Raw genomic sequence first — 19,104 nt, 5'->3', positions numbered from 1 at the left:
GCTATATTTAGCAGATTGAAAAGATAGTAAAATAGAATTTGAGAGATGATGTTGATGCACAGTAGCAATTACTAAAAAGTACGACTCTTTGGGGTGGGGGGGAACAGGGGAGATAGAAGTCTCTCCTGACCTTAGGGAGTAGAATGTTGTAATGAAGATTTTCTGCAGAATTTAAAGATTTCTCTGTTCTACGGGGTCCACTGTAACTAGTTTTTAATAAATAAATAAATGAAATGGGGGGGGGAGGGGAAATTATATAAATCCTGAAAGGAAAGCTACCACCTGCAGTTTACATACCTGCAAGAGAATAAGTAATAACCTGCACAGGAAGCAAAAGTTTTATCATCAAGTTATTGGTTGTATTAGCAGGTGAAAGATTTTTTTTAAGTGCCTGGAGAGTTCAAAGCCATGTTTTCAAGAGCTATGTTTATTGAGCTGTAGAAGCTTTGCATGTTATCACCAGATGAATAGGAATAAAAAACTGCTTTCTAACCATTTTCTGAAAATCAGTTGCAATTTTTTTCAATTGTTTTTCAGGTTTCTTATGGAAGTAGGACAGCTGCAGGAAGGTGGTAGGTACCCCCCACACACCTGGAGGCAGCTATCACAGAAGATTCAAAAAACCTGTTCACATCCCTAAGAGAGATTACCCTTAAATTGGTGGGAACTGCACTGTCCCCCACAGCACTGCTCATAATAATCTATAAATGTAATTCAGTGTGTACAAAACATATTGCTTATTTTTCTTTTCAGCTTACATGTTTACAGATACTACTTTACTCTTTGCCTTAGTCTTCTAGAATTTAATACTCATAGCATCAAATTATATAAAAGGATTGATTTTTCCCCCCTAATACCATGTCCAAGATATTTATATGTCTTTTGTTCTCTAGTGCCCAGGACAAATTAAAAAACATGAAGCTATGAGATGCTTGAAGAACTGACTGTTTATATCTAAAGAAGCACTGCTGTTCCTAGAATACCTATTTTAAGAAACTGTGTTGCTGAATTGTGATTTGCACATGAATGGAGCTATGATTTGAAGGGGAAGCTACTAACTGGGAAAAAAGGTGCAGAAGTGGTAATCGATAAGATGGAGGTAACACTGCCTCCATTTAACTTTCTTTAGTAAAAAAGTTGTGATATTCAAAATGAACAATATTCAGATTGTCTTTCTGTACATTGCACAACTGAGAGTAGTTTGTCTCTCACAGGTTAACCCTGGATTTGGGTGTAGTAGAAGAGTTTCCAAAAGTTTGAGTAGTTTCAGGTTCAAATCTTGAGTTTTCCCTGGTTTTAAGATGGAATGACTGTTGACTATTTTTCAGATACATATTAATTTAAAACTCTGTTTCAAACACAAATAAGAATCTGTGTTTTAAAAATCCCTATGCAAACTTGCAGAGAAAACACATTTTATAAAAAGCATAAGATACCTAGACTGACAACATTCAGTAGGCTGTTTTAGTTCTCTAATTTGTGAAAGCTCTGCTCCTTACAACTCTCACTCTAAGTGGCTAAGTTTTGGGATGCAGCTAAATAATGTTCTCTTCTAATTGTACTCATTCAGAAATAATTAACAATGTTATAATTACCAGTGTTAGGAGATTAGGTTGTTTATCATAGAGACTTCTTAGACCCATCTCATTATCCTCTCATATTGTTCTACAACTCCCACGTTCTGAATTGCATTAGTACCCACTGATCAAAAATCCTAGTGTCTGTCAGAAGTAGCTCTGTTGAAGAAGAGGAGATACAAAAAGATTAAGACAGACAGAAGGGAACTCCAGGTAGAAAACTTAATGTTGTTGAAAATGATCAGCAAATTATTACCTGATTTATATCAGGTGGCACCTACCACATACCTAGCAGGAAGGTGGAATATCATTAAACCAGCCATTTCCAATACCACTAATTGTCAACAGTGTTACTGACAATTTCAAACAGAAGTAGTGCCCACTGGATATTAATCCTAATTCCCATTTTGCATGGGTTAAGCCTGTATATATCTATGCTGACTCCTTTCTTTTCAGAAGTGCAAGTTTGGTTACTCACAAAAGTTTATCACTTATGTAACTGGGTTTGGGACATTTTTTTAAACTTTAAAAGTACCTGCCAACAGTTCTATGTTTTTGGCACATCTCAGTCCCACCAAGGGCTGCAAGCCCCAGAGCTGCAAGTGCTGCCATCCAGAAGAAACAGCATAAAGAAAGAGGATTGCTCTAGAATATGTTGTCCTCCTAAACCACATGATGCATTCAGAGAATTAAATTTTCAACAAGTCATTTACTGATAGCCACTCTGCAAGTGCTACTCCACCAGCTTAAGTTTCTTGTGGTTCCACAGGCATTTATAGGACAGACCTTTGTTATGGAAAGATGCTACGTGGAAGAATTTCTGTTTGTCTTTGCCAAAGTTTGTTCTCACCAAACGAGGTCAGAATTAATAAACACACACACACAAATCAGTTTAATACCTTTGCCCTCTAGTTTTCATCACAATTACGAAATGGCAATTGCCCTCATCAAGGGGGGTAGGTGATTAACTGAAGTGCATTCACTATTGATGGGCAGCAAGTGTAAATGAAACTGCAGCAGCTCCATGCTGCGGGATTTTAGAGTATGTTTCTCACTGACCAGCTTTTTTGAGATTGTTATCATTTCTCTGAAGTGAATACTCTTTGGTGGAACATTTCTTGCAATGGAATATATTTACCATGCATGTATAACAAGGTGGTATAAGTTCCACCAGGAGGTAATACCATTATCATTTTCCTTTCCGGAGATATCAAGTTTTCCTTTTTCCTTGTTCTTTTTTTTTTTCCTCTCTTCTTCTTGTGGAGAGCAGGAGGATTTGTAAATAGTCACTAAAAGAACAGAAGTCCCAGCTAATTGCAGGCTTTAGATCACTGCAATTTTATCTCAAACGATGTACTTGCTCAGACATAGCTACAGTACTTCTCATCTTTTCTCAGTTTTACTCTAGTACAAATCAGATATTTTCATCTAAGACCTTCTTTCAGCTATAACTGTTTATTTAATACCAATAATATAACAAAAACATATATATGCATTCACATACTTTTTAAAATCTTCATTATCCTTCAGGCTTTCTGTCTCAAAGGGGTTAATTGCTATTTCTTGAAACTTGGACTCTTAGACTCTCAGAGTTCTAGTAATATGAACCAAGGCAATGATCTTTTGTGTTGAGAACTAATCATTCTAAATTTTCTTTCCATTTCTGAGACCACAAGCAAAAGCAATCCAGGGTCAGTGGTATAGGTTCTATGACAGGAGGCATTTTACCTAGGTCTTTGGGAGTTTTATTTGCCTTAATAAGCATATTAAAGATCGTTTTCTCTCTCTGAATTATATTATTTTCCTTTACTCCTTCCGAGTGTCTTTCCAACTTTGTGCTGCAACTGCAGTTTAACACAGGAGCTGGGATCTGTTATAGAAAATCTTTGATGTTATATTCAAGATTATTCAGGGAGTTTAAGTAGGATCTTTTTCAGAAGCCTGCTCCAGACCTCAGTGTCAACATTTTTTTCCTTTTTTTTTTTTCCATCCCTTTTTATTGGTTGGGTAACCTCAATAACCTGAGGAATTAGACAAGTCAGCAGGAGTTAAGAGAAATTTATGGAAACTACCAAGTAGAGTGGCATTGACATGTTGTAAAAGGAGACATTAGGGGAGGGATGAAAAGGAAAACATAAGAAGGCTTCATTTGGAATACAGGATGTAATTAAAAGCAAGCAGATTAAATCACCTCACACCACCAGCTGAGTGTAAGAATTTGCTAAGTATCAGTAATTGAAGTTACATAGCACTGAGACCCATGGAATAATCTTGTGAGGTTCATGAAATGAAATATAGCAGGTATGTTTTAGCAGGGTTCTACAAAGAATTACTCTGTTGAATCATCCTGGAGTGGGACAGAAATTTGTATTGCTGATTTCCATGATCCCTAAGTGGAATGGAAGTAGAATTCTGCTCTGTGGAGAGGGGTGATTGAAAACATTTCTTTCATATTAGGAGTGCTTCATGTAGCCAAACTGGTACAGTACCATTCCAGTAATTGAGATTTGCATCAAAGGTTTTGTTGACTTAGCTATTCTCACCCTGTCTCATCCTGTGACTTATGAACCTTTTGTGATGAATATTAGTCAAATTACATAAGATGTCATTACAACGTGTTCAGATGACAATATAAGAAGCAGAAGAGTGGAGAGTAATAGAATGAGTCTACCCTGGAAAGTAGACTACAAGTTACAGAATACTAATATCCAGAAGAAGGATGCTAAAGGATTTGGAGTCACTGAGTTGCTTGATCCCTTTCCTATTATCTCCAATGGTCCTTCTTTATGGCTGAAAAGTCTGCCAAGTGACAATTACATCCTGAATTGCTGCCTTGTGAAGTGAAAACTGAAAGGGCTTTATGCCATCTATAAAACACACTGTGAAGTCCACTTTGTGAAATGTCCCTCGCTTACACAAGGTCAGGTGCAAAAAGCGCCATTTGATCACACTGGTCCTGCTGTGCAAGACATTTGCTAAGGAATGGAGAGGAGACAGTACTTCAATTTTACCAATTTTTAAGCACTAATAGTGAGTCCACTTGACTAGAAGTAAACTCCTTCCTTATATATAACCATCCCAGTTTATAATAGGGCTTTTTACTTGCATCTTTCAACTCTGATGATATAATCCAAATGAGAACTCTGACTGCTCCATGACAGTTACCTTGTTCCCCAATCATCTCCCTGGCCTGACCTTGACCTATAGACAGACTTTAGCATTTAGTGATAATGTGGTTTGTGGTAGCAGTAACCGCAAAACAGGATCTTCCCAGTGGCTTCAAGCCAGAGTGTTACTCAGTAGCTAATGGTTGGAATGGAATGATAATAGATATGGGTGGAAAAATCTGAGATTTTGCATTTCTGTTAGTTTGAAATAAGGAGAAAAATCTATACTAGAAGTATCTTTAATCTTGCAAAGTGTCTTTGGTTCTGCAAGACATTCCTTTGAGAAGTTACAATAAAGTATATTCAAATGTTTTGTCGGTGGATCTAATATCCATTAGTGCCTCAGTTGTGTAAATATGGAAAACATCTCCCTGGAAAAAAACTCTATCATAAGTTCTTATTTTTTCTTTTCCCAACTCCGTTTTACAACCAGAAACCCTTTATGCAATGTGAGCAGTCGAATTTTGCCTTTGGAACAATAATCTACTGCAGTAAATTGGGTCATAAAAGCAAAAATCAGGAATAAACTTTGACCTTTCCATAAAACAGTCTATCTTCTAGAAAGCCAATAAAAAAAATAGGTACTTGGTTATCATCAAAATATACCCTTTGCTCCTTATAATATCTTCCGTAATTTCCCAGGTAGGAAATGTAATATGGTTCACCTACATTAGATCATTTTAACCATGCAAGCACTGATTGTTGATATGGTGGTGCCACCTGACACTATTGGTAAGGTTTTGGTGCAAGAATGTAGTAATATTACTTCTACCATAAAATTTACGATCTTTTCAACATTCTCTGATAATGTATTGTCATTACTATATAACTAGCATACAGTGATCCCAGCCTGGACCTCAGTCAGGTAAATTAAGTCCATCACTGTTTTAACACACTGACATTGGTGACAAAATATTAGGCTAATGCTTATGACTATTTTCTCCACTTTCATGGTCCTGCTAATTTTACTGTTCTTAAATTTTTGCTACCTCTTGTAAGAAAACACAAAATGCTCAACCAGCATATGATGGTGTCTTCCTTTTACAGTAGAGCTGCCCCGTCTGAAGCTTCCCACTTTATGACTGGTATACCAGCTGAAAACAAGATTAATTCCCTTTAGTGATATATAACTACACTAATTTTTAACTGTAAAATATTTTGAATTTATTTGTTAAGTATTGACATAATGATAAAAAGTTAAAATACCCCCAGGATATGAAAAAAGACTTTGATTAAATATTTTTGAAGGATTTTAATATGCTATAAAAGTTGTTCTTGGGCATTTTCTTTACCCATTATGCAAATATGTCAACTCATTAATAATTCAAAATAGGCAATACATTAATAATTAGGATCCCCCATTACAAATCTGACCTTTAATTGAATTCTATAGAAAGAGACTGTGAAAAATGAGCCTCTTGATTTATGCTACGAATAAAGGTTAAAAAGCGTTTTCCTAGTAGTTCTTATTTTTTATCATTATTGCCTAAGCAGAAACATTGAGATAAGAAATTTTTTTCCCAGTTCAAACTGTTTTTTGGAAAGGCTACTTCTAGGGAAAAAGTATTAAAAGATATTTGTTTATGCAGTTTAGTAAGTTGTGTCAGTGGACAAGTAATATAGCAATCATATGTACTTCAGAGGTTTGAATTCAAATCTTTTCCTTCATTTCTCTTTGCCAAATGACCCATGGGCTTCATGATTACAGAATTCTTCATAGTTAACTAATTTTTCTTCATAATTCTTCTTGTTGACTTCACCACAATGTTTAAAAGTAAAAACATTTACTGACTATATAAAAGAATGATTACTTCCAGCTGTTGGAAAACTGACAATTAAATAGGCTGTTGAAATGCTGCAAGGGCACTGCTACTATGATTATTTGGCCTTCTTTTCTCAGTCCTTCCTAAAATTTCGTTTCTGCAATGTAATGGCAACTATGCAGACACAATTATTTCTTGTAAATTTTGAGCAAAACCATAACTGAGATCAATTAGAATATCTTTAAGGAAATGGAAGAGAGACGAGGAAAATGCCTAAGAACACATTGGAGAATGTCCCAACAGGACGCAAAGAATATTTTATCCATTTAAAAGAGTAATAATAAGCTTGGAAAAAATCTTTTATGCATCCTTGTTGCAGACAAAGTATATAAAGTCTAAATGCATATAGAGGGCTTTTTTCTGAAAGCTATTGCATATTAAAAGTTTGGACTTCTTATTTCATTTCATAACGATCTGAAGTCAAAAAAACACTTGAATGTCCCAGCAGAAAAAGTTTCACAGTGGCTGGTAAATCAAGAGCACTATCTGGTACCATAATGCACATCAGAATCAGTTATAGCTATGCAATAAATATCACATTGGTACAATGCTCTTTAAAAAATGCTAACTTTGAGAAACTATGAATGTATCAAATGAATAGACCCAATCCATTTGAACAATTAAAGCAGCATTGTCACAGACATATGCTCTGAATATTATTAAAAGACTACAACCCCTCTATTCCTAAAAGGGATAAGAATAACCAAACACCCTGTTAACTCCCACTGATGGTACACACATCCAGAACTGGAAATGATTTACAACAAGCTACCTGAACCATGACCACACTGAGCAGCAGCTTCACAGACCTTTTATTAGTCCAACATACAAAGTGTAAAGGAATCACACGTGTGCATTTTCATAGCACAAATTCAAAACCAACCTGAGTAACACAGAGATCAGTTTAACCCAGAAGTAGTTACATGCCACAATAACATTAATGTTGTTGCCGTGGGATTTATGGTGCTGAAAAAAAATCTCCAGAGCAGATAATTAGGGGTGAGATAAGAAAGGGTTTATTTGCCAAGGCTAAGATGTTACAAGACGCGCGCGCCACCGTGCCTGAGATGTTACATTTTATAATACCATCCATCCAATCCCAGATGTGTCCACCCTGTGGCCTTTACTCTGGACCACCGTGGGTCTGCCCCCTGAGAAATGGGTCTGGGATGCATTTCGGGACCACCTACTTCATCACCTTCATCATCATCAGAGCACAAAGGGTACATAGTTACCTAATTCTTAACTGTATTCTGTGGTTTAGGCCCTGATATGCTGTTCTGCCAACAATCTAGGCCTTGCCTTGACAAAAGACTAAACATTTCTGCTGTGTTCAGGAGTAGGATTGATATAGGGAGCATAGAATGGGGTAAGAGGGTTAAGGAACGCGTGAACAAGGGTGCTAGAGGGAAAGGGATAAGGGACAAGGGACAAAGGAGGGAGGGTTGCTGCTTTTAGAATCTACTTATAAAACTTACAAGGCTTACGAATATTAGAAAAATATTTGTAAGCCTTAGAGGCTTACAAATGTAAACCATTAGAGGCTTAAGGCATCAGTCCCCCCTTTAGAGATTAAACAAGACTCAAAGATCTTGTTCAATCTCTACTACTTATACATAGCACTAACCATATAACAAGCTATGCAGTTTTTGTACTAACATGAGTGGCTGCTCTATTCAGATTCAGCTTGGTAACTATGAAGTAAGTTTGTAGAAATAAACCTAATGAAATATCTTTAAGAATTACCAATATGCAATTTAAACTTGTTGCCAAATTTCAGCCAAATCCGTAGTGCAAATTCAGCACTCACTTATAAATAATGTTTAATGCATTTTGCTAAAGCCAAATGTAAATTTGGGTTTTAAACTTAATTCATAGTTCCTGGCAATACTAAGCAATACAAACAAGAGAAGCAAACGTAGACACTATTTTAACAGTCTTTGTGACAGTCTTTACTGCTCTATTCGTCTCAGGAACAGAGGTTTTCTTCTTCCTGGGTGAAATTCAGGGTCCTTGATGATGACTGTCTACATTGGAGATGGTCTACTGGACATGAAAACAGTTCTTTCCATTTGGCTTGCAGGAGTTTCAGTCTCAGTTTAACATAAACTCAGTCTTTGGGCTGGAACAGATGAGCAGGAGTGTCCAGCCTCACAGGCTTAGATGACATGATGAATTTCTGTAATTTCTGCAAAGCAGATCTTAAAACATTAAACAATTCTACAAATAAACCTCCTTATGTAACTAGGGAGTCAATGAAGTGTGACTCTCTGTCTGATGACAATTTCACAGGAATTTTGGATCTTGGAATTCCTGTATTTCAATCTTCTGAGAGAGAAGCTTGTGCTTTTATCACATAAAGCGATTAACTGCCAGTCACAGATCTAATAGGCCAGTCAAGAGCTTACCTGAAGCAGACTGCGTCTGGATGCAAACACACCCTGGCAGTGCCAGCAGCTCACCACAGAGAGCTTATACTCTCTGGACAAATTCTAGGCCTCACCGGGGGCAGGTTGTCCTGTTCCAACCTGTCCCAGACTGCAGTCAATCATCTTTACCTCATGGAGTAGTCTTACAGGGACTCCTTGCCTCCATGGATAAAAGCTTCCTCACCTGTTAAAATAGGTACATTTTTAGATATATGAATACCAACGAAGCAACAAAGCTAAGAAAGCATTCTCAGCAAACTATTTAAGCAACTTAAACCACTTATTCCAACAACGATGTTACTAGATTGTCTCAAGGATTGTAAGCAATGGTACAAGCCAGATTTTAGGGCCTTATTGGAGAGTTCACAGAACTAGTGCTGTTGCAGTGCTGTAAATTCCTTGTTAGCAGTCAGAACTAGGATTCCCATGATGCAATGTTGAACATGCTAGAGCAGTACCGCTGCTTTACAGAAGCTGTGATGGCATCCAGGCAAAGGGTCACTGTGTTTTCTCGGCTCTGTTGCCTTTCACTACAGCATTGATGCCACTTTCTTATCCGTCCTCTGTTTCAGTGTAGGACTTTCTTATGTAAATCCAGGTTCACATACATTCCTAGATGACACTAGATAAAAGCATCCTAAAAACATAAATAGATAAACAAGATTCCACTATCACATGCAAATTCTAAGCTTTCAATTCTTAGCAATCAAGCTAACAATAAGTGAAGCTTAAAATAATATAAAATTGAAAGTAACAGAGGAAACACAATAATTACAATATATGTATATGTTTCTGTACCACCTTTAGTGCAAGTTGATTTTCAATTGTGTCAGAAGGCCTTTATCTACTCACTCTTGGTCTGGTGTATTTCATTTGCAGTTGAGACATGTGTCTACTTCTGCATAAAAGTTGTTCCCATGGCTTCTCAGCTTGAGTTTTAGTGGTACAGCTTCCAGGTCTGCTTGCTGGAAGAAACTGTCTGTGAACAGTTAACTTCTGACACATTGTTAGTCTATATTTAAGACAAATCAGTATTCCCCCCTTACCGAGTTAGGGTAGGAATGTTCTTTCACAGGTTATGAGCCTGTGGCAGTTTTAAAAGACAGTGGACGCAAGGGTCAATAGACAGTTTCTATTTTTCCAGTTTCGCTTGTTGGGGACAAATCAGTTTCTTTCCCTTTAGCCTTAGACAATCCCTTCTCTAGTGTCCCTTCCTATTGTTGCAAAAAGTATCTTTCCTGGTTTTCGTCTGCTTCTGGGCTCTGTTGCTATAGCAACAACTGCGAGCCAGAAGCCCAAGTTGGCAGGGCCGTGCCAACTCGGGAGGTAGGGCAGGCCCGGGGGCGGGTCGGGGCAGGACCATTTGTGTCCGCGCCGCCTTCTCTCCCTCCGAAACAGAGAGCCGAAGCTGTCCGACTCAGCCGGCAGACCCTCCCACAGCAGTCTCGGAAGTCTGAAACCGGGCTTCCCAAAGCCGTGGGGGAAAACTGCGAGTGCTGGGGGGAGGGGGGGGGGGGGGGCGACCGAGCCCGCCCTCGGTAATCAAAGCAACCATTTTGTCGCTCACTACAAAACCGGTGAGTTCCTCTGGAGGGTCTGTCACCCCCCTTTTCAGAACAGAAGCAGCGGCAGCGCTGGCACGGGCAGCTTCTTCGCTTCCCGCAGGGTCAGCGGTGCTTCCGCTCGTCTTAGCTGCTACCTCATCTCCGCGCACCGCAGCGCAAGCGGCGGTCCCACCCACAGTAGGCATCTTGCCTACAGATGCGGAAAGATCTAGCGAGAGGGGGCCAATGGCGGCGAGCCTCGTCGGTCCTGCGGCAGTGCTGTTTGTAGCCGCCGCAGGCACCATGGGAAGAGTCCCGGCTCCCGCCGCTGTCGCCACCGCCGGGGCCGTGACGCTCTCAGTCTGCTGCTCCCTGGTGCTCTCGGCCGCTTCGTCGGCCGTGCCCGCCGCGGCCGCTGGCGGCCCAGCTCTTTGCGCTCCTGTGGCAGCAGTGTCCGCAGGGGCAGCCCCTGCCGCCATTGGTATCTCTCCCCATGCTGCCGGACAGCCAGGGGCAGCGGAGTCAGCGCCCGCGGGAGGGCCAAGGGCCGAGGGGGAGCGCTCCCGCTTCTGCCGCAGCTGCTCCTTGGCCACGCTGCTCTCACTCACAAGTGCCTCCAGCATTTCCAGGACTTGCAGGATCCTGAACTGCAGCTGTACGCGGGCAGCGGGGAAATCGGGACCGGGGCTGAGTTGCATCCCGGCCCAGCACAGTCGAGATGTCATAGACGTCACCGGCTGTCAGCTGAAACGGACACTTATCCAGAGCCCTCTCCGGGCTACCATTTATATCCTCCATTCTAGAGGATTTAGAAAAGCCAGAAAGACCTGCAGTTAAAACTTCCCGCACACTAAAAGTGACTTCAGGCAGGCTTTGCCGAAGCCGTGCCGGGGCGGTGTGTCCTCCACTCACTCCCCTTTAACTGTCCATGCAGATCAACAGACAAAGAAAAACTTTTCACTGCGAGACTCCTTAGGAATCTTAAACTTTGAATCCACACAACCCATGATTGCAAGATACAAAACAGACCCCAGTCACACACTGGGATTTGAACCTGCTATTTTACGGTTACCAAGCTGTTCCTGTAACTTCTCAGCTACTTTACTAGTGAGCCAAACCTGGCTCCAGAGCCCCACCGGCTCCCCCACAGTGTCAGAGCACCGGAAGGCGTCCCTTCCAAAACCAAACAGCCCTAGGCTGAACCCCACTCCGACCTGCGATGGTGAACCACCCGTTTGCCTCCTGGAAAGTGACTTTAGTGACTGTCTGGGCCCAAGGCTTTAAGTTAACTTTCCAGTAACCCATGTTCCCTATCTCCCGGAACACAAACTTTTCCCACAGCTGCTAACTACTAGGTACCTTTTTCCCTTATTCACTCTTTTCTTATCTCACCTCTATGCTCTGTGCTTGCTTCCGTGGGTTCTGTGGAGCTGGGCTTCTCAGACCGGGGCAGGAATTATCTCAGATAAAAGCCGGCTTGTTGAGGAATTCCTACACGATGAAAGTTTCCAGTCTGAAGAAGTCCCGGTCCAGGTTTCCCCGTCATACGGGCCAGCAACTGTTGCCGTGGGATTTATGGTGCTGAAAAAAAATTCCCAGAGCAGTTAATTAGGGGTGAGATAAGAAAGGGTTTATTTGCCAAGGCTAAGATGTTACAAGACGCGCGCGCCACCGTGCCTGAGATGTTACATTTTATAATACCATCCATCCAATCCCAGATGTGTCCACCCTGTGGCCTTTACTCTGGACCACCGTGGGTCTGCCCCCTGAAAATGGATCTGGGGTGCATTTCGGGACCACCTACTTCATCACCTTCATCATCATCAGAGCACAAAGGGTACATAGTTACCTAATTCTTGACCGTATTCTGTGTTTTAGGCCCTGATATGCTGTTCTGCCAACAATCTAGGCCTTGCCTTGACAAAAGACTAAACATTTCTGCTGTGTTCAGGAGTAGGATTGATATAGGGAGCATAGAATGGGGTAAGAGGGTTAAGGAACGCGTGAACAAGGGTGCTAGAGGGAAAGGGATAAGGGACAAGGGACAAAGGAGGGAGGGTTGCTGCTTTTAGAATCTACTTATAAAACTTACAAGGTTTACAAATATTAGAAAAATAAAAAAAACATTAGGGACTTAAGGCATCATATCACTAGAATTTATCAGCTCCCGGAAAACATAAAAAGTAAACCCAGAAGGGCTGGCACTCCTGGGCTGACCTACAAATAAATGCTGCTGCAAGGGCTAATGTTCTGCTTACCTGAAGAGCTGCTAAATTCATTCTTGCAGTAAAATATACATTATATAGACTTAAATTGTCCATTGCCTGAATGGTGCTACAGCCAGGAGAGTTTCAATTATGGTGAAACTGAACTACAACTAATGTTATGAAAGGGACAAGCAGCTCCCTCATTAATGGTCACAGCATGAAACTTCCTACCAAGGATTTAACAACATCACGCTCCCAGCCACACCAGAAGAGCTGAAAAAGGTGTTGGATGTGCAACAGCCAACCTGTTCAGAGGTCTTAGCATACATTGCACCTTAATCCACTTTAGGTACATCGGTCTCTCTATGGTTGTGGAACGAGGAGGACTCTTTGCTTCTTAACACCAAGTGCACCCATGTCACCTTCCTAACAAACTCCATGTTTGCTACATTTTTTTAAATTCCCATAAGTGGAACAAATGGCAACAAATTGGAGTGGTTTCCCCCTTCAACTTCTTCATTAATAAACTATCTGCTTAGGCTTAGGATAAAGTTTATAGGCATGACTTGGACATCACTTAGGCTAGAGCACTCCCTCTTCCCAGTCAAACCTCAGCTGAGTCACCTGAGTGCCAGTATTCTTTCCTCCTGCAACCAAATTCTGCCACAAACAACACAGGCAATTAGCAAAAAGCACTTCAGCACAAATTAACAAGTTTTCTTTGCACTATTTGTATTCTTCACCAATGTTAAAATATTTGCTTTTAATATATATGTTCAAATAAATATAGAAGAGACTCTGTTCCAGCCTAGAAACTGAACAGTGCACGCCCACAAATATGTTGTCTCTTACAAGCAATACTGCTAAAGCTTTAGGTCTGCTGCCATGTACAGGTACACATAATATTTTCAAGTGTAAATTCCTGAAATTTTAGTGTGACTTGGAACATATCTCTGCATTCCGAGACATCAGACCAAGATTCTTTTTTACTGTAACAAAACTTATTCTTACTTTTTCACATCTCTACCACCACTTGAGTTACAGCAAAACTACAATGAATACTGCTCCCCGCAAGTGCAAGAAGTTCTTTGGGATGTCAGGGGAAAGACAGCATTAGAGTAATTGATTTATTTCATGGATTGGAAGAGTGTTTTCAATATATTTTGATTTTTCTCTAGTAATTCCCGCTTTCAATTTGATTGTACCTGTACTAGCTACAAGTGGCAAACACCATTTGAAAGAAAAGGGAGGAGGGGGGGAGGGCTGTAATTGTCATTATTCTATTCTGTTACCAGAAGTCCCATGCAAGGAGAAAAACAGATAATCTGGGAAGCTAATTTACTCATTTCTTTTCGTGCTCAGGGAAAACAGGCAAATATGATTAGTATGGATTTTATATACTGCCTATAGGGATTGTGAGAAACGTAACCTCTGCTTTATGACTAATAAACTTTAAAAAAACGTGTCCAGAACTGATCAAGATACTGAAATCAAGATGTTTAGTTGTGGCAAGGAAAAATCCTGAGTACTCCCATTTTTTGTTTGCAAAATCAAAAAAAAAAGTGTACTGAAATACAAACGACAGAAAATCAGGAATGTCTCCTTTTCAGAAATAAAGCCTTAAAACAGTTAATGTCATCAAGCAAACTGGAAATAAACCCAAACTGTTTCTATCAATACACAGCTGAGATTAATTCAGGAGTGTCTGATTTCAGTGTAGCCTGTACTTTGCTCTGCTATTAGTGCTTACTCAAAGAACCAGGTTGAAGCTACAATATCAGATTGCAGGCTGTTTTAGTCAAGTGCTGTTGAAGCTAACTTATCAGAGTAAAAAAATGGTTATGAGATATTAGCAGCTACTGAGGCTTCACTCACTTTTCCTTTCTTTCTTTTTACTGCCTGCATGATGAAGACCAATTGCTATTTGTCATTAGGCAAAAAAAAAATCTTGTTTTCTATGACACTAAGCAAGTGTTCTCACTACCCCAGCAAATAAAGGCAAAAATGCCTTGAAGGTGGGTGAAGGTGAAAAAGAAAGAAAAAAAAAAAAAAAGAAGAAAAGCAACATACAGGAATACAGGAGAGGTTTCACAGGAAAAGTGAAACCACTGAGTGAAAACTGTGGTGTGAAGGATGATGAAAAAGGCTGTTCCTGATTCAGTGTCCCAGCGCCAGGTCCAACAGCCACTGTTGTTGTTTGCGTGGACACGAACCCCTGCCCACACCAAAGTTTGAACGATGGCTTCCTTTAACCATGTGTGGTGTCATTTTCCAGTGCCTCCAGAACAACAGAGGGCCATAGCATTTTGCTATTTATCGGGAGTTTCATTTCCAACAGCCAAATTAGGCATCTAAACTGTTTTCTCTCTTCAGCTTTCAGAGTAGAGGCTGAAAGCAGATAACAGAGAAACACCCTTCCCCCCCTCCAGTGTTTCTGAATGTAAGAAGGAAGGGTCTTTCAAGGATTTTGTTACAGGGTACATGATAGAGAAGGGCAGAGAGGAGGACACAGGAATTTTGGAGAAGCAAGAGAGAAATATGCAATGATTTTAGGAGCTTCCTGTCCAAAACAGAATTAGAACTGCTATCCTATCACTTTGTAAAATAGCAATATTAGGCATGATACATCTTCTGGAAGCAATTGTCATCAGGGTACCCTGGAGCACATTAGGACTGCAGCACTCTATGCATTTGTATACAAGGGCCTAGCACGGCATGGTACCACAGAAACAAATTATACCTAGTACTAGTAAAACACTAAGAACTGTAGAAGTATAATTATCAATTTTACAGCATGACTGCTGTACTGCCATAATTATGGAAAAGTTGACATGTTAGTGCAGGAAAATAGGTAAAATATCTTTTTATTTCACCAATACACTCTTCTAACTCCTACTAGTGTTTGAAATCCTGATGTTCCCAGTGGAAGTGATGGCCTGGAAAATTTTTCTTCTGCCTCATTTTTCCCTTAATCATCTGTGGATAATTAATGGCCACCTATTAACATTCCAACCCTTGTTAAAATAGGCCCTTTAATTTTTTATATTTTTTCCTGAGTTATAAAAAAGATTGTTCCTGCATAGAATAGTGGACTTGTCATAAACATTTAAGATATACCACAGTTTCATATTTTCTGGGCAGTATAATAGCATTGCATTTTTGTTTCCCAAGGACTATGCCTTTATGAAAAGGCTAATTGATTGAAGTTGATTGACTCCATTCATCCTCCAACAGACTCCTCAGCAAAACAATTTCCCTTTAATTAAGTAATATGATGCAAATTACTTGGCAAATGGTTTAATAAAAATATATGATGCAAACTAACATGGGGAAAAAATCTTAAAAAAACCAGAATAATTCTCTGTGTAGAGCAGGTAATGGGGAGACTACTGAAAATGAGCTTAGAACAACAATAAAAAGTGAGATTTTATAGACTTTTTCAACATTTCTATTTTTGTAACAGTTAGATGGATGTATCTCTTGCTACCTCCCTCATTTACTAGCATTAAAGATATTTGAGCTGTCCCTTTTTTCTCTCTTCTACCCAATTACTAATGTATTTTCTTAAATAATAATACAATCAGTTCTGATGTTAATGCTTTCTGGGGTAGATACACATACTTTTCTGATTTATTTTTTTGATCTATGTATGTTTTTGAGTTTCAAGTGAGAGAAGTTTTCCATTTCTTGTCCAAACCCTTGTGCTAATACTCTTGTGCCCTGTTGCATGTATTATTGCTCATGTATATTCTGTAGAAAACCTGTGGGACAATGTTAAGGCAAAGTGTCCTCTGCCTGCACTCCTCATCTCAAGTACTACTTGTTTAAAATTTGTAGATGATAGGGACTATCCAGTTGCAAAGATTCGTAACGCGGTATGTGGTAATTTTGGGGACATCCTTATGAAAATGTATCTCTTTGTAGCACATCTTTTCTCTATGTCCCAGTCTTCTGAGGAGTCATGTAAAGGTAGCTCCTGTCTGTCATTTACTGTCATCTGTCCCTTTATGGTGCGGGTGAACCCTAGAAGTTATTGTTGCAGAAACAAGTACTTTTCCAGGAATCTCTGCCCAGGGATACTCATAGGAGGAAAAGCTGTTTGGTAGTGCATGTGGACAAGACGGACAGAGAAAATGGAGTCACTGCAAACTGATGAACTCCTGGAAAGTACTGAAAGGTTGCAAGAACATGAGCAAGACTGCAAGGACAGGGGAAGGTACCCAGAGAGTGTTACAAAAGGGCTGAATGGAGCAAACCTTGGTCAAACTCCTGCAACTCAGATACAGAAAAATGTATGATTTTCACATAGGTTCTTTACTCTTCTTGAGAACACTGCTAGCTGTGTAAGAGCCCACCTTTATGGTTTCAAGAACTCAACGTGTGTCTGAGGTAGCACCAAGCAGTCTGATTTTACTGTGATTAGTTGCAGTTCTCATGTCTGCAAAATTAGCCCAACAGCCTAAAAAGAACAATTGTTTTGGAGAGAGCTAGTATTTTTTCCAACTTTCTTTTAAGACAAAAATCTTTGACTGTCATTTTGTAGATATAATTTGTACTGACTTCAGGCACCATCAGAAAAAAATAAGCACAAATAAAAAATTTTTTCTTTTGGTTTTAGCATTAAATTAAGTTTCTTTAGGAATCCTTTAGAAACACAAATACACCTCAACTCAGGCTGTGACCAGAGCTTAAGATCTTATTTTAGTTTAATTTTCTTTACTGAAGCAAACCATCAGTCTTTCCTGGCAGGCAGTTCAACCCAACTAGAATATTTTCCATAGTGAGCTCCAGATACCCAGCATTCTAATGCATGCCTTTAAAGAAAGAAGAAATATCCAGAGTCCTGATGCATTCAATCAAAACAGCAAAAAAGTGATTTCCAACCAGCATTTTCCTCAACAGAGTAATGCAAGGGGAGAAGCAATAATTTCTTTCTGAAATCAGCGATGTCAGTCCTTGACACAAAGGAGGTTGGTGAAGAAAGGTTAGCTTTGCTGTCATCGTGCCATTAGGTCTGAACACCTCTAGTGATCACTAGTACAACCTGCCATTCATAGACCCTTGAGGATTTCTTTTTAAACGAAAGGTTGCAAAAATCTCATTCTCTATTCCAGCACTGCACACACAACATACTTCCCTTCCCCCATCCATTGGAAGAAACTAATTGGAATAAGGTCCTTAATGGAGGGCAATGGCAATTCTGTGCAGGTGAGAAGGCATAAAACATTTGCCAGGCAACTATTTTTGACTGGTGTTCAATGAAATATTAATACACGCCCTTCATAATTTTCTCTTTCCGTTAAATACCTCAGGGCACTGGAACCAAGGTATTTGAGAAACACTTCCACTTCCTGATAATCAGGGTTTAAAAGAGAAATAAAAATATGTCTGTGCTCCTTGCATTTGTGACCAAAAAGCCTCCTCCAGACTGACTCTGGTCTTAGATGCCAATGTCCTTTTGAAAGGATTTTAAAAGAAACTGAATATGAGAGACATATAACTTCTCTACATCTAAAAGCAACATTTGCCTATGGAGATGAAGAGATAAAAGGTTCTTACTTCAGCCACACCACTTCTGGATTGTTGCACTGACCTTTCCCGCCCAGCAGCATTTGAGAAAGCTGTGTAAGGTCTAATAGACTGGAGCTACCTATTACCCAAAGTTTGGTTGAATGTAAACCTTAGTAAATGTTCTGTCTTTTCCTGAATGTTGATTTATGTTCTAGGGTGGAAAGGCAGCTATTTTAAGCAGAAATGATGTAGTAAGTTCCTACTCTTTTCTTTTTCAACCAATGCTCAAGATCATGAATATTTTCATGCATAAAACTACCTTACTGTTCAAAGACAACATCTCTTCACCAATGTGAGAAATACCAAAGGTGACTAAACTGGTTTATAACAAGAATAAAGCTTAACTCATCTATTTTTTGACATATGGATGAAGACTACTATCTAGAAGCAATAGGAAAGATGGCTTTGGGTCCAGAAGAACAAAATGGAAGTGTCAGAGTTCATCAGTGGATGTACCAAAAGCTTCCTTCACGAGCTTTGGAAAGTAACCTCATTATTTAGTCTAAATGTATCATAAACACCCCAGTTCCTGCTACACTCAGAATTATTGTGTCACGATTTTGTATCTGCATTCTACAGTGAAATCCTGAGGCAGCAACAGACTGCAGAAGATTCTTACCCATGACTGGAATTTCATCCCAAGGCATCTTTACTATCCTGTAAATATGTGGTGGTTTCTAATGACTTAAAAGAAATTGCTAATATGAAAAAAATAATGAAAATGGTATGCTTTCCATTCCATAGGAAGAGAAGTGTGGACAAGAAGAACAGGGTTCTGTCCGCTCA

This window comes from Corapipo altera, unplaced genomic scaffold (genome assembly GCF_003945725.1).
Source record: "Corapipo altera isolate COAL_440 unplaced genomic scaffold, ASM394572v1 195, whole genome shotgun sequence".
NCBI lineage: Eukaryota > Metazoa > Chordata > Aves > Passeriformes > Pipridae > Corapipo > Corapipo altera.
The sequence above is the reverse complement of the archived record's forward strand: the minus strand, read 5'-3'. Positions refer to the sequence as shown.